Source organism: Alligator mississippiensis, chromosome 4 (genome assembly GCF_030867095.1).
Source record: "Alligator mississippiensis isolate rAllMis1 chromosome 4, rAllMis1, whole genome shotgun sequence".
Classification (NCBI taxonomy): Eukaryota; Metazoa; Chordata; order Crocodylia; family Alligatoridae; genus Alligator; species Alligator mississippiensis.
The window spans coordinates 17,234,075-17,250,666 of NC_081827.1; the positions used below are offsets into that span (position 1 = coordinate 17,234,075).

A 16,592-nucleotide genomic window follows, 5' to 3' on the forward strand; every position below is an offset into this window, starting at 1 on the left:
GCCAATGAATATGTAATTATTGTATGTAAAGTGAAATAACAGAAAATGAATATGCTCCTCTCCCCATTCTGCCAATGACATTTGACAGAAGAGCAGTCAAACGTTTAGGGCACATTTCAGGGAGGGGGGAGATGTGGGTATGAACTGACCCCAGACAGAAGAGAGACATGGGTTTACGTGGTCCACATTGTGACTTGTGGCTCTCATCAGTACAGTACTGCATAAAAGGCTACCACCACCCCCTTCTACAGAAGAGATTTACCAGAAAGTAGACACTGCCTTTTGTAGGAATCAGCTTAGATGTTTAAGACCAGGACATTGGTCAGATTTCTAAATCAGATGGCAAGCCTAAAGAGGGACATCACTTATGGTGTGTATTTTCCTCAATATTTTTTACTTCTAGCTTAGGCAGGTCCTTACTCAAGTCATGCTGGGTGTTATGAACATCATTATGAAGCATGTTACCCGCCTTGCCCATTTTTCAGAGAGTTTAGGTACCTACCTAATATATGGCTCTGGATTCCGCTTTAGGCAGCCAGGTGTTGCAACATATCCCAGTGCCCAGTTCCTTTTGTCAATTGAGCCTGAAGTTATGCCCAAGCCACACAAAAGATGTGTCTATACAGAACAAGACAGGATTGTGTAGTAAGAATGTGTGTTAGCTGTGTGTGTGCCTGTGAAGAACTAGGAGCAGGATAGTCATGATTAAGCTCTTCTATCTTCTCTGAAAACTTAGTAACCTGGCACAGAAATGTGGCTGTATGAGTAAGTTCTGGAGCCAATATGCCCAAAGTAACAGGGCATCTCTGTATGGAAGTGTCTTGCACATACCAGCAAAGTCTGGAGCAGATACAGGAATTAAAGCCACATCCTCAGGGGCAAAAAGTATCAAGCCTAACCCGTGAGTCTCCTTTTTTTACCATTCAATCTGCTACCATGGGGAGGATAACTTCACTGATCGGTCACTGTTGTTCTAACCAGATAAACAGAAGGTGCCAGTTATCGTTCACTGGGGCAAATGACTCCCCAAGAGGTAGTGTAACTCAGAACCATCTCATGATTTCAAACGTAGGAAAAGTTAAACTGATTTGTAGATTTTGAGACTAATTAGTTTTTCTGTGTCAGTGATTCATGGCACGGATCAAACTGCACAGCATAATCCAATTGCCAGCTTTAATAACGGGTTCACACTGCATAAATCTAGCTTCAAAACCAGGGAGACTTCGTCTTCCCTGCCTTGCACTTTATTTAATCATTATACTATGGTGGATTTGCAAAATGCAAGTCACTAAAGAGTGTATTAAAGCACTACAGGTCAGGATATTGCCCCTTATTTTATAGCATAGTGCAATTTAAGTGCAGTGCAGAAAACAAACATCACAACTTTTCTGTGACTACCCAGTCCCACTGCAAGAACAACTTCTAGGACTTTATCCCCAGCATGCCTTTCTGCAAACTTACCCTTTAAATTAGAAGGGAAACAGCAGCTGTGGCCCTAAACCATCCATTTTGCAGTTGCTTCTTGCTTTGACTCCTTTCCTTCTAACTGGTAAGTATTTTAATTTTCTGTTACGTTTTCCCATTCTTGTTCCTGAAGGGATGGTATGTTCTCACATGTAGCGTGTCTTGTCTCATGCTGCAAGCATTGGGGTTTAGAGGATGGTTATGGACTTAGGAACACCACATTATTTCACTTATTACAACCCAGGCCTCTGTTTTTAAGATAGCTTTATTACACAGTTTAATTGACAGCATACATTCCCTGATATAACTGAAACATATTTTTGCCCCTTTTGGGGCGGGCACAAACTCTTGCAAATGTATCCTTATGCACTGATGCAACTTCTGTTCTGTTCCTATTAAAACACCTTTGCCTTACCTGCAGTGCCTCTCCCATGTCTTTGCACATGGACCTATTGAAATGGGTACTAGATCTCTGGAGCTTGTTTTCAAACTGTCCCGTTATACTTGTTGTATGCTGTTATGTACTTGTTTTACAACAGAGAGACCTTTTATTTTCCACTTCAGGATTAAGCATTAATCTTGAGGGATAAGATACTTTGAAAAAAAAGCAGAAAGTTAGAAAAGCCTAATGATAAGAAACTATTGAGATTTCAGACAAAGAACAGGGAAATAGTTTTAAAAAATGTGCAATCAGTCGGCGTTCAGAGTTGGAGCAGTGCTTGGTTCTTTTTCTTTTTATCAAAATGTGTGTTCAAAATTGCTGTATATCCTATTATCGTATTGTAGCAGTCATAGAAGCAGGGGAAAAACAAAACAAAAAAAACCTTAAAGAAAAGATTCCTCCTTGTTCAGATACATACGTTTCTATCTAATAAAATCGTGTGTTTTGCTTTTTATTAAACTTGTTCAAGGGATTGTTTAAATGGGGTCCAATTACAAGTCCTTTGGTGGCAGGGGCTGTCCTATTTAGTATCTGTATAATGCCAAGCACAATGAGCCTGATTGGGGTGCATAGATAATAGGGTAGGTTATAGCAATAATGTAGATTATATTACAGATAATAGGTTACGGGAAGCAAATACTTTTTGCAATGCAAAAACATTTCCAAAAATACGTTTCACATAGTCTTTGAGGATTGTTATAATGGGGATATCCAAGAGTGATGGCACACAGGAATATGCAGCCATATTTAAGTTTTCTAGGAACAATAACAATTGAATGAATGGCTTCGTTTCTGAAGCTTCTTTACATCAGCGAGAGCCAGTGACCACTAGCTCTGTAATGATTGTACAATACTAATACCACCGAGATCTTTCCATCCCTAAATCAGACATGGTAGAATGGATAATAAGTCTTATGTTGGGGAGAGAATAACATTAGGGCTGCCTTTCCCTGATAAAATGCTATATGGAAATGTTAGCGTCTCTGTGGTTTGTAGTATTGAGAAAGGCACCGAGTATGGTCACAGATGTATCTATTAGAAGAGTAAAATAAAATATGCACATGTTGTATATTTGCCTTTCGGCTTATCCTAATAGATGCTTTCTGGTTCATGCTTTACAGACGTTGTTGAGGAAGTTTTAATCCTTAAAAGAAAAAGCCGTTTTCCCTTCTTTCGAAGCGTTTTCTAAAACATTGTTTTACAGCTTATATACTCTTATTGCAAAAAGAAAAAAGTTATCAAGGAAAGCTACAAGTAAAAGCTATTCTGTGGCTATATGTCATTTGTAGAGTTGTTTTGAACTGGAGTATGGGAGCCAGCTGCTGGTGGATAGTAGAATAGAAATGGAAATGTGCATTATTCTCATTTCTTTGTCATAAAAGGGTTGCTGCAAGTTTTGGTGAGGTGCAGTCCCAGATCATTGCTGACTGTTTGCTTAACTTACTGACATCCACATTGGGCCAACCTGAGTTTAATTTAGAATAATTAAACAATATGGCACTTAAAGACAAAATTCCAACTCCAGTAATTTCATTCTGACTGCTGATATTTCCAGTACAACCTCAAATTGATGGCATATGGCTTTTAGCTCGATTTGCTAAATGACCATTTTGTATCAAGCTCCATTTTGTTGTTGAGGTGGCAATTATTCTTTTGTCTTACATGCCTTGGTATGATTGTGTGCTACATTAATAAAGACTGCTTTGATAAGTTTTGAGTTGAACATTGAGACCTGTGGAGACCACATTAATGTTTGAAGCCATTTTAATGGTTGGGCATCAAGTTCAAGAGACTTGTTAACCACAGCTGGAACTGGTTAGAGACTGAACTTCAGAATGAAGCAGAAGTGCCTGCAACTCATAAACAAATGCACTTCTAGAACTTGGGTTCACTAGCTCTAGTTGTGTTGAGTAGGACTTGGTTAAACCAGTAAACCTGTTGAAATTAGTGGGACTGTTCACAACCAGGCACTCTGGAATATGGCTTGGGGTGAAGCATTAGGTCATATAACATCAACTCGACACTCTTGTCACTAACTCATTGTTCAAAAGACCTGATTATATTAACTGCAGTGAAATAACATTTCATTTACACCCACATGTGGGGAAAATTTAGGTCCATTTCAGCTGAACTACAAGTCCCAATTGCATGATTGCACTTTAGGAGCTATAACAGGATCACTTAAGTTTGGGTCAAAAGCTTTGAGCAGCATCTAGGTAATGTAAAATACCGTCACTTTGTGTTCATTCAGCACTTAGATCAATGGGGCCCCAATCCTGATAACTCTTATCATGAGATGTACTGCTTAATTTATTACAAAATATTGCTACCTCCTGTACTAAATCAATCGCACTTAATTTTGCAAAACCTTCTGAAGCAGATGATGCAATTCCAGTGTATCTGGGTGTTTCTGCTTCCAAACTGTCAAGTAATGGAAACAACTAGTGACCGTTGTGCTGTGTGAAGTGAGCTGGTACAAAACTTTGCTTTGCAAATCAAAAAGTGAAGTTTCTTCTGAAACGTTTTCTCCATGTGCTTCCTTTTAAAAGCAGTGGTGCAGACTGACCAAAGTAGGTTTTCATTCAGATTTTTATCTGTTTTAAACATTGGAGCTTATGGAAACTGATGGAAGTTATTTCTTTGACTTAGCTCATAATTTATGGCAATAGCTTAAGACTTAGTGTTTCTTAGTATTCTGAATGCTACTGAGAGAATTTTCCAAGCATTGGCATAAATAAATTGCTTGTTTGATCAGGATGAATTGGTTAAAAGATTTTCTTTCCTCCTTTGCCTCCTTTTCCTTTTTCCCAGTTAGGAGAAAACAGTGATAAGCATAATTCAGATGCTCTGTAGGACCAGATGTTCTTTGCTAGCAAATGACTCAAATGGACTGAAATATATGCCTGCTTTATTCTGTATTACTGTTGGTCCTTTTTGCCAACTGTCCTTTATTACAGTAATTTGTGTGCATATTTTCTATAGAGCCTTCTTACAAAAACACAACTTAGACCTTTAAGGTCTTGAGTGCTTCTGTGCTGAATTGGATCAAACTTGGGTCACCAAATGCAAGATGCTTGATTTTTATTTTTATTTTTTTAATTCCCCTTTTGGTGCCTTTTGCCACCCTGTTTATATCATCTTTAGAAATCCACTTAAATCCACACATACTGGTTTCATTTGTGCATTTAACCTCAGTAAAGGTAAAACTAATAAAGATCATATCCAACTGTCACTGTGTTAGATCAAGATCTCAGGCTGAACATATGGTACGTTAAGACGTATCCATACAACCCTGAAGAGTGGACTGGTGGCATAGAGTTTCTGTCTTAACTTGGTAAAAGATGTGACTGTCAGCAATGTGATTTTCTTAGGCTGTGTAGCTACAGACCTGGGATGACTATAACTATCAGCAGATATTAGAACTGGAAAAAGAACAGACCTGAACTGTCCAAGCACTCTTGATACCCATCAATCCTAGTTAATAATTAAGTAACTAAACCTGTCTTTATCCAATATATAGCAATTTTGTTGCCTCCTACCATACCTCAGGGGGGAAAATGCTAATGAACAGCTGGAGACAGGAATATATTTTCCTTGATGATATATCAGTGTACATTCTCAGAGTTTCTGTTTATTCCTTTCTCTGAAGAATCTGACTCTGATTACTTTCAGAGACAAAATATTAGTCTTAGATGGACCATTGTTTTGCTCTAGGATCACAATTCCTATGGACCAGAAGCCTCTCCGGATTTAAACCTATAGACAATTGACATTTGGGAGGGATGGAGAGGAAGCAGGGATAGGGGGAAGGGGGAGAGGAATTGCTATTTAAAAAAAAAAAAAAGTCCCTTTCCCCACAAAAATATCTAAATTGAATTGGAAAAAAAAAGAAAATTAAAGATAAGAATAAAATAAAGGATGAGAGAGGGTGGATTTATTTGTCTTGACCTGAGTGAGATGCAAATGAACCACAGAAGAATAGTATGCAGAGCAATTTGTTCGTGGAGCTTTTCATAGAAGAATTGTCATGTTTTTCTGGGGGGAGAGTTAGGTTGCTTTTAAAACAGTGGACAATAACTTTCTTAAAGATGAACCGTCCTATTTGATGTGTCTGTGCGCTTTTTGAGAGAGATTTCTATGAGCAAATAAAAATCCAGCTTAGTTTAATTAAACTCACTCAAGCAATGTAAATTCAGAGTCTCTTTCTTTTTTGCTCCAGGTCATTAATGTAAATTCCATTTTAAATTTTTTTTATTCTTTTTTGTACCTTGAACTTATTTTAAGTTGAGTAACTATTTAGACAACCCCCTGAGACCATTTCTGATTTCCTGTAGACATTTGCTGGTGCTTACAAGATTTATCAAAACAATTTACTTTTTCCAAAAAGCAAAAATAAAACATATTTAAAAAAACTAGAGCAGGTCTGCAGTCCCATGCTGCCAGGGAGAGAGGTTTTTTTTGCCTATTAATGGTTCTATGATAATAGTATAACCAGTCATATTGCATTTCCAATACAGCCAGCAACTTTGTTTAATGCTGAAAGAGTAATTGCAACAGTGATTATTTATAGAACCTGAGTGTGTTATTCCCGGCATCCATTAAAAGCATAAACAGTGGTACTGAGAGAGGTTATATCAGTGATAATGAAAGGAAACATATGAAATTTTTTATACAAATACTCCTAAACTCCCCCAGATTTTAAAACAAAGAATGTTAGTTCAAATAACGCTTTCTTGCACATGGGCTTACATGTTTTATGCTAAACAAAATGAGCTAAGTATACGCCTGGTAAACCTGCTTCACCAGGTTTGCCAGTCCTGTCTTTTTTAAGTCACAGACTTTTCAAAATTTGATGTTCCTTTCAACTTTCTATTCCTGGAATGTAAGAATTTCAGCTTATGTTTTTATATACTTTTATTTATACATATATAAAACTCAAGCTGAAATGTGTGTGTGTGTGTGTGTGTTTGGTTAGGGGGCACACAAAAGCCTGTACTGGCTGGGGCCAGCAGGTTGGGGGTGCTCCTGCATGCCTCCCAGCATGCTGGAGACTATCGAGGGCAGCGGAGAAGGGGCCAACCCTGACTGGCTGCTAGGCATATGCCCCCAACTATCAGGTTGTACCTCTCCCCACACTCAACCTTGGCTTCCAAGAGAGCCCCAGAGTAGGTCACTATGGGAACCCCCCTGTTGCCACCAGCTGCTGGGAGTTTCATGGTGAGCCTCTCTGGGGCTGTCCTGGAGGCCTAGGGCTGGGCATGGGGGAGGGTCTGCAGTGATGGCAGGGGATTGTGGGCAAGTTCTTGGCAGCAAATCAAAGGTAACCCAGATGCTACCTAGAAGCAAAAATCAGGCCGCTGGGCTGCCACTGATACCAAGCTCCAAGGGGACCCAATACTTCCTTTTTTGGAAGTGTCCTTGTCTACACTGCCCAGTACAAGCCTTCCAGGCTGCTAGGTACATCCTGCGGGAGCTTGGCACCATCAGCAGCTAGCAGGTTGCACCCAGTAGCCTGGGAGGCTTGTGCCGGGCAGTACAGGCAGGGACATTCCCTAGAAGGAAGGATCAGGCCTCTCTGATCTCAGGTGGACAACCCCCCACTACACACCACCACTACCAAGCCTGCCAAACCCTCCAATCCTGCAATCTGCTTTTAGTACCTGGAGCCAACTGAAGTAAGTTGGGGTGGGGGAATGGTAGGTGGGATGGAGGGTTGTTTATCTGGGGTTGGAAGCAACCAGGGGGCTCAAAATATACCCTGTACCTGGGGGAGAGATCTTCCCAACTCCCCCACAGACTCTGTTAGCTTCTCTGATCCCACCAACCCCTTCTCCCCATGGACCCCTGCTTGCCACCCCCATCCCAGAAAACCCTCCTAGTTCCCACCAATCCAACTCATGGACCCTGATAGAGCCCCAGGCCTCCTGATTTCCCCCCTGCCTGACAGACCCACTTTCTCCCTCAATCCTCCTCTACAGATCCCTTGTTCCCTCGTTCTCCTCGTTCCCCTCCACAGACCCTGCCAGCCCCCCCCAATCTTTCCAATTCCCCCATGCACCCCACTTGTACCCTTGGATCCTGCTTGCCCCCTGAACCTTGTGATCTGCCCTGCACACCCTGTTTGTACCCTGATCCCGCCCAAGCCCCTCCGCTAGCCCCTTATCTTGAGTTACATTAGAACAGGTGACCATTTTTAACTCGCTCTAACCTCCCAGAATGTCTGTACGTACCCATGTGGATGCAAATATGATTGAAGCATATATCTCAAATTTGACCAGTTTTGTCTCCATTATGGTCAATGGGGCAGAGAGGGTTGACAGATAATTTGTGCTTGTGGTGAACGGGGACCAAAGCAAACAACCTCATTGCATGTATAATTTTCTTCCTCACTGGGAGAGAATGTGCATGTGAATGAACCACTCCTGGCAGATGTTATGCCCATGTCTTAATTCACTATTGAGATATTGTTGTAAGGAGGGCAGCATATGAACCTATGAAGGCTACAATAATTGAGGCAACCAAAGAGTGAAAAGGCTTAACCTCCGAGCAGGAAGACAAGAAAATGATCCAAAGCTTCAGCTGCCTAATACATAAATAGTTTGAACTGAACAGAGTGAAAAAGTGTCAGCTTTCAAACTTCAGTTTAGGAGCTAAATTTACTTTTCAAATAACAGTTCAATTCTCTTTCTATTAAGATCTATCACCAGCCTGTAGTCAGTCAAGCTGTATAGACAGAATTCACAAAATACTGAACTGTACATTGGACAAACAAAGATCACCATTTGCATCCAAAAGTGTGGGGGGAAAACTTGCCAACAGCTCAGCCAAACACAGGAGGGGAAGCAATGAGTGTTAGTAATGAAAGAGTGCAAGGTAATGAAATTGGAGAAAGACAAGGTAGTGAAACCAGTGATAAGGAAAACAGAACTCAGGCTTTACATCTATACAGGTGATGTAGTAGACACCCTCAAATTGATGAAGGTGGAAGTAAATGGCTAATACAGTCTTGTCAGTGTATTGCCAGCAGGCTAAAAAGGCACTTTGTTAGCTATGTCATGTATATGAATCACCAGAATAAAAAGTCTTGTTGCTCATAATTTATAAAAACTTTGCCTTCTTGGGTTGCTAGATTGGGCCAGAAAACCTAATTAATGTGGGTTAACCTAATTAATCCTAAAGAGATTTCCTTCCTATCCCCCTCCTCCCCCCCTCCCCAGCAGATAATAAATGAACAGCAAGTTTTGGAAGCAAATTCAACTTTGAAGGTAAGGACCAATAAGGCATGACTTATTAAGAAGACACACCACATAGGGGAGCTTCTTAATTGATCTGAATTAGAGCACTTGTCTTAACTTAGGCTAAGGATCTGGCCTGCAATACGAGGTACTTGAGCTACCCAGAAACCTCCAGAACAACTAATTAGCAAAACTTCACATGCTCTAATGATGCAGATGAATTTTAATTGAAAGATCACTTCTGAAGATCTTCACCTGACTAAATAAATGAATTAGGAGGTTGTCACAATGCATTAGCCTTAAAATGTAGCACTACAACTGGAAATCACCTCGAACATGATTGTTATTGCCACAGTAAGTATTCGATTCCTGATTCTGATGTGCATGTGAGATGTACATTCAATTAGGATCAGTTGAACAGCAGCACTGAAATATTCTCAGTGTCAACTTTCCATTGGGATTTCATACCTTTGCTTAGTTCACTGCTTAATTCACTGCTGTTGTGCTGACCCAGAATCTTAACTATACAGAAACTGAGTTCATCATTGCTTTGTCACATGGATAGTAGTGGAAAAGAAAAGGTTGAGATGGCCATTTCAGCCTTAAGCAAAAGTCCCATGACCAGAACCCTGTAAATAACTGGTTTGCTAGTAGTTCTGAAAAATAGAAAAATATATAAAATGTGTTTTTCCTTTATCAGGCAATTTTTTTTTTTCCAAATATTTTCAGCACATTGAAAAAATGGGGACAAAAGGATGTTTTGGAGTTTGTTTTCAGCTAATGAAATATTTCATGTTTGTATCCTTTATATATATATATATATATATATATATAACTTGAAGGCAATTGGAAATAAAATGCCTTTTTGAATGGAAAAAACCAAAATGTTCCATTTAAAAATGTTGACATCAACTTGTCAATTATTTTCAAAATGGTTTAAGTTTTTGACCCAAATTGATCTGGTCACCTGAATCTGTTTCCATGAAAAAAAAGTTTCAGTTAAAAAAAATGTCATTGTTCTCTAATCATAGAAGCGGCACTAGATTTGTGGATTATGGTTTTTGCTTTATACAAGGTGGCATGGATATTTTGTACCTACCGGCTCAGTCTTATATGTGGGTGTTTTCTTGTTTGAAGTGCATTTAGGTATTTCTGCAAACATTCACACCATTCATTTACATATCGACAAGCAAAATAATGCATAGCTGTGCCCTTTTGCGGGGTGAGGGGTGAGCTGGTATAAGTTCAAATTGTGGTTTCCTTCTCCTCAGCTGTTGGAATATTAAATCAGTCTGAATAAACCTGAAGTACAGAGACATGACAAGCATAAACAAGAAGGGAAGATAAGACGGCTGAAGGACCTGAGGATTAACCAATTGCTCCCTGATGTCAAACTGATAATCAGCAGAAATAATCATTTTGGCATCAGACAGGAAAAGTCAAAGGTCAGGATTTAGTGCAGTCACAGCCAGATTCTTCAAATAAGCCAAGCAGGTGCTTAATAAAGCATGATTATGTGTCGTGTTTTGGGATTCAGAGTAAAACATGATGTGAAACAGTAAGTGGGAATGTGACTGTACCTGTGGGATCTCCATGGGAAGGCAGAAAAGGGCTCTTGAATGACCTGGTAACTGTTGCTCATGGGTATATTGTGCCCAATGTTTAGTTTTTCCTTTCCCTGCTAAGGAGCACAATATAGGTACATAATCCTGTCATACTCATAAGAGATGAGTGGTGGATCATGCATAGTAAGTGTGCCAGGATCCTAGGAAAAACCCTACCAGAGTAGATTAGGCCTGTGGCAATGACTGCCATTTAACACTCCTCAGTTAAAAGGGCAGATGTGACCCGTGCTGTCCAAGAAAGCTTTGATTGTGAAGTTCTGGCAAACCTGTTGGCTGGACTTGCATCTAATACAGAAGGACTGGCCTTGGTTTGGCTAGTACTTACTCCCTTTGTTGTCCTGTGGGGTCAGGGCAACTCTCAGGATATCAATATTGCACTGTTAGACAGGAGGGTGTGACACAGTTGTACATATATAAACACACACATCAATTATGTACACACACACACACACACACACACACACATACACTACCAACTCAGGCACATACACATTCAAACCAGCCTAGGCGCATGCATACCTATTGCCAATTCAAGCACATATGCACACCAAAAATTTGACAACAATCATTTGTCAATACCTACACACTCCATCCAAATACACGGATTGCTAATTCGTATATCACGCACACGATGACATATATTCACCAGTTCACACACATACCACTCACCTATACATACACACAGGTGATTTCCTAACTTGGATGGTACAGTATATATGTGTGCATTTGGGGTACTTGAGGGAAGGTTAAGGTGAGAGAGGAAGTGTAAGGAGTGAAAGTTGCCAGAACCAGGATTAGAACTGGAAGACTAGAGAGAAACTGGGCTGAGGAACTGAGGCTTGGGGTTACTTAAGGTCAAGTGGCCCCAAGGAGGAGACAGCCAGGAAAGAGAGAGAGGCAGACAGCTGGGAGCTTGGGACTGGAAGCTGAGGCAGACAGCTGAGAGATTAGTGGGTAGATAAGTGGTGGCAAGAAGGAAACAGTTAGGAAACGGACAAAAACCCAACTCGGGGTTTCAAAATAACAGGTTTATTAAACAGAGAACACACTACACAGCCCCATGAAGTTATTAGTACACGCACACGCACAATGGCATCAGGAGAAAGAGACTCAGTGGAAGGGCTGGAGTCCAGGTAGGGAAGAGAAATGGAGTCCAAGTCCTTGGTTGAAGAGAGGGTGGGGGGTGATAGCTACCTATCCAGGCTGGAAAGGGGTCCTTGTCCAGTAGGTGTTGTCCGGGGGGGGGTCACTGGCAGGGCCTCTGGGTGGATAGGTGGTGTGGCATGGTGCTGGTCCAGATGGAGAGGGCATCCCAAGGAGTCAGTCTTCACTACCCCTTTTTACGGGTCAGACTACCTCTGATCTCCTATGGGGAGTGCCTGTCCAGGCAATGCCAGTCCTGTCCCAGAGGGCTCCAGGTGTTCTTACTGAGTATGTGCAGCCTGGCACAATGGAGGGTTGCCTCATCTTTTGTTTCTTGAATGCTGAGGGTAGTTCCAAGGCCTGGATCATTGGTCCAGGTATTGGTGTTGATGGTTCTGTCATTCAGAGGGAGATATTTTTAGACCTACTGCCATTGTCTCTCAAGCACCCTCATTCATCCCCATTCATTCAGGAACCAAGTTACATAGGAGGGGTAGGTGTGAGTCATGGGTTACACAACTGGGCCTGGGGACAGGATGGAGACTTGACAAATAAAATGGAAACTTGACATGACTGATGCTAACTTATATATGTAGGCCTAAAACATCTGGTATTAGTAAAACAGTAATATAGAACAGTAAAAATCATTTTAAACCTAATAATTATACAATATAAAAAAGGAGAAAAAACAAATACAACTTGCTAGCAAAATAAAATGTTGACGCTTATCCTATGTCTTAGCTCATTTATACTTACCTATAGGGAACAGAGGGGGAGAGAAAAATCAGAAATGGTTGGGGAAGGGGAGGGAGTGCATTAAAAAAAAAAAAAAGAAAAACTGAAGGTTTTGCTACACCCTGGTTTGTCAAGTACCTCCTTCAATGCATACGTGCTATATTGACCTCAAGTCTGGATGAAAACACAGGATTTATAGGCCCATGTTTAGGGCACCATCTCCTGAAATCACCTGATGAGATGAAAGTTTTGGTTCTCATTAACAATCTTGAGCATATGAACCATTTAACCAATTCCTATGCCTCTGAGAGAATAGCAAAAGAAATGTGAGTTTTCTTTTCTTCTGAACTCAGACTTGAAAATTGATGGGGAGACACCACAGCACAGAATAGGAATGGGAAAGGAGCGTGCCTTTGTGCTTCATTCAGCCCTGGCTCCCATCAATTAAAGTTGGTTACTTTCTATAGAAAAGGTGAGAAACCAGACCTACTTCCAATTAAAACTGGTTAAATATTAAACAAAATAGTTGCACTGTCACTTGGACTTAATACTGAAATCCTTGTCTGGTTACATCATGCTTAGCAAGGGAGAAACCAGTTCTGCATTCTTCAGAATGGTTTGTGCTGGGATCAAAGAAAACAGAAGGAATCACTTTACTCCCAAGCTATTGGTATAATAAGGTAAAATATATATTTTAGGGTCTTCAGTCCTTTCACAGTGTTGGCAATTCAAAGCATTCCTTTGTGTGGATGCTCTTTCTGTCTGTTCATCTGTGCATGCTCCTGTACAGCTGGCAGATGGTTTTAGCATTAAGACTTCTTGGAAAAGTCTTCAGTTCAATGACTGTTCAAAGATGGACAAATTTTAATCCTACTGCAGTCAACGGTCATTTTATCATATTGATTTCAGTGGGAACAGGCTTTATGCATAGAATAAGTAGTAGCTGGATATCCAGTGTAATATGTATCACAGGGTTATTTTAGAGGGGAATGACAGTGAATACCTGAATTGGTTTTGAAAGGTATTCTTTTGGATGGTCAGAGTCTCTCCTCTGGCCATGCTACAAACTTCACATTTCAAATCCTTTTAACATCTTAAATAGTAACTTGATGGAGCAATCAGTGCAGGGCTAGGATCTCTTTGCATTCTGTTCTAGTGTTGCTTTGTGAATTGTTAAATTCCTCAGTTCATACAGAATAGATATTACAGGTGTGGTCAGGACCTCTAAAAATAAGGCTACTTATTTGTGTGCCTCTGTTTTAAGTTCCCAACCTTTGCTGATGCTATTAAAAATACTTGCCAAAGGGTTTACAGCTGTATTAGAGACATACAACCATAGAAAAAAAGACTCTGTTTAAAAAAAACAACCCAGAAGGCACCTTTAGAGATGCATAGTTGGGGGGGGGGGGTATACAGGAAGTCTACTGGATCAATAGTCGTAAGATTGCTTTTCTGATAGCATAGATCTAGGGCTGGGAATCTCAAATGGACCTAAGGAATTAGGTACCATGAAAACTGAGTGAATTTGAAAAATCCAACTCCTGCTCCCTTTGGCATGGATGTAAGGCCACACTACCCATGTGACGCTCTCTGTTACTTCATAGCTTGAAAGTGACTTCTGTAAATTTTTTGTTCTCTTACCATCTCTCTCAATATCCTTTTCTCTAATGCAAAGGATCAGTCATATTAAATATAAACCATGGATTAGAGGATTACTTTCCAGATAAGATGACCACCTGCTGCTCCCATTGACTTCAGTTGTCATTCCGGAAACTCTGCAAGATAGGCCCCTACTGACTCCTGATTGCTTTTAAAATACCTTCTTCCCATTTTCAAATGAGTTAAACAGGGAACTTTATGCCTTTTCCCAATTTTGAGCCTGCTGTGAGTGTTAGGCATTCACATTGGAGTGATTAAAATCCATTGCAATAAATGAGCTATTATTTCTAATCTAAGGCTATAAGAATACAGGAACTACTTTATGGCAGAGATCAATGATCTGTCTTAGCCATCATCTTGCCTCAATTCTAGATGTATCAGAAGAAGGTGTTAAACCTCCTTAGTTTTCCTTAGTGTTCATGCAATCCTATACCATGGGGGAATATTTCTTCCTGACCCCAGCTGGTGATCAATTTATGCCTGGAGGCTTGAGTATTGAGTTCACATTGCAATTACTCCCTACTTACTTACTTTCCTGATCCAATATAAATATATTAATTTAAATTTCCCTACATCTGAGACTCAGATGTAGTTTATACAATTTTCAGCATGTCTATCATAGCGATTGTTTCATTTGTTTTAGGAACTGTAATGAATGCTACTAGCTGAGTAGGGAAGCTGAAAGTAAAACGCACAGACAGGCAGAAATAATACCAAAGACATTTTAAATAGGAGGAATAAGAATAAAAACTATATGCCATTTTTACTGTCTCCTCCCCTGCCCCCGCCTTCCCCTTCCTTTCTGCTAAAGTTCCTGTGGCTCCAGCCCAGAAAGACTTGAAGTTGAAGTTCTGAATTGATCCTGTCATTCAACTAATACAACATTATTTTACTTCCATTTGTTTGAACACCAATTAAATGAATGAAGCTGGAATGTCAGACAATATTTAGGCTTGAGAACTGTATAGCATTTTGGCATTGAATCAGACCATTTAATGTTGTTAAAATCTTCCCATAACTCGTGTCAAAAATTAATTAATCTATTGTATACATTGACAGTCTCCCAACCACTGAAATATCTTTATTTGTTAATTCATTCTTTGTGAGTAGGATATTCAGAAAAACCTAAAAAAAGTTAGCTACCCAATTCCCCTGACATTTCAAAGGCAATCAGTTCCTAACATCTTTGATTGCCTTTGAAAATCCCAAGCTGTATCTTCATTAATTTGACATGGAAAGATGTATTTTCCATACCTCACTCAATTTTTCTTCAGTGTAGCTTATTATACTCTCTGACTGCAGCTGGCCAGAAAACAGTATTGCCACCCCTAGAGAAATTTTAAGATTCTGAAATTTGGGTTCATTCTTAATTGGAACAAAAAATCAATCAAAATCTTGTAATTTCCTATGAAACAGAATAGTCTCAAATGCTATGTTTTGACAACTCTGAAATGTTGTGTCTTGACTTATGTGTGTTATATATTATATATAGGATCAAAACATAATTTTTAAATATTTTTTCTATAAAAATATTGAGTGACATGATCCTGTAAAATGTTTTGATTTTTGTCATACCAACATTTTCCAATGGAAAACTGTTGCACCAGAATTTTTTGGTTGGCGCTACCTGTGACTGATCCTCAGAGGGCTAACGGATCAAAACACTGACTGTTTAAACTATCTATTTCTTTTTTCACGTCTGTTTTTATTTAAAGGACAGACTTCTGGGTAGTCATTCATAGCTCCTTGACATAGATAGAAGCCACATTAGTGGGGCTGGGATTGAAGAAGTTTACAGTTGTAGTGCTGCTGTTGACATTCAATGTGGTATGAAGTCTGGAAATGTTCTGGACTTGCTTGAGCTGCAGAAGTGTTAGTTCAGATTTGGTGCATGCAAAATAAAATTTTCAATAGATTGCTATCAGAAATGCATATATAAGCTTATGAATGTAAGTGTCCTATATTTTGGGGAACAATTTTCTTGTTTTTCCCCCTGCAGCCTCCATTGACACCAATATGATTATTGGAAAAAGTACAAAATAGAGAACAGTAGTTTGCCTGTTGCAATTCTATATCATAATTTGAAGCGTCATGGGGCTCATGGCATCCCATTACCGGAGAGTAAATGGGAGCAGAATTTTGACCTTCAGAAGATCTCAACGTTAGTCTACTATAAACCCCATTGAAATCAACACACACACGTTTAACAGTTTCAGAAATCCCAAATGAAATCTGTATATCCCTGTTCTAATAGCAGTAGACAAATCAAACTACAGCATTTGAGCACTT

At 39.8% G+C, this 16,592-nt stretch overlaps 1 long non-coding RNA gene across 2 annotated transcripts in view; it reads left to right on the forward strand.

The window, feature by feature from the left end:
• Positions 1–673: 673 nt before the first annotated feature.
• The window catches only part of LOC132249955 (uncharacterized), a 203,098-nt gene continuing 187,179 nt past the window's right edge, over positions 674–16,592 (forward strand). For both annotated transcript variants that reach the window (XR_009461499.1, XR_009461498.1), the window contains exon 1: positions 674–1,549. This is a non-coding gene — a long non-coding RNA (uncharacterized LOC132249955). The remainder of the gene's footprint in view (positions 1,550–16,592) is intronic.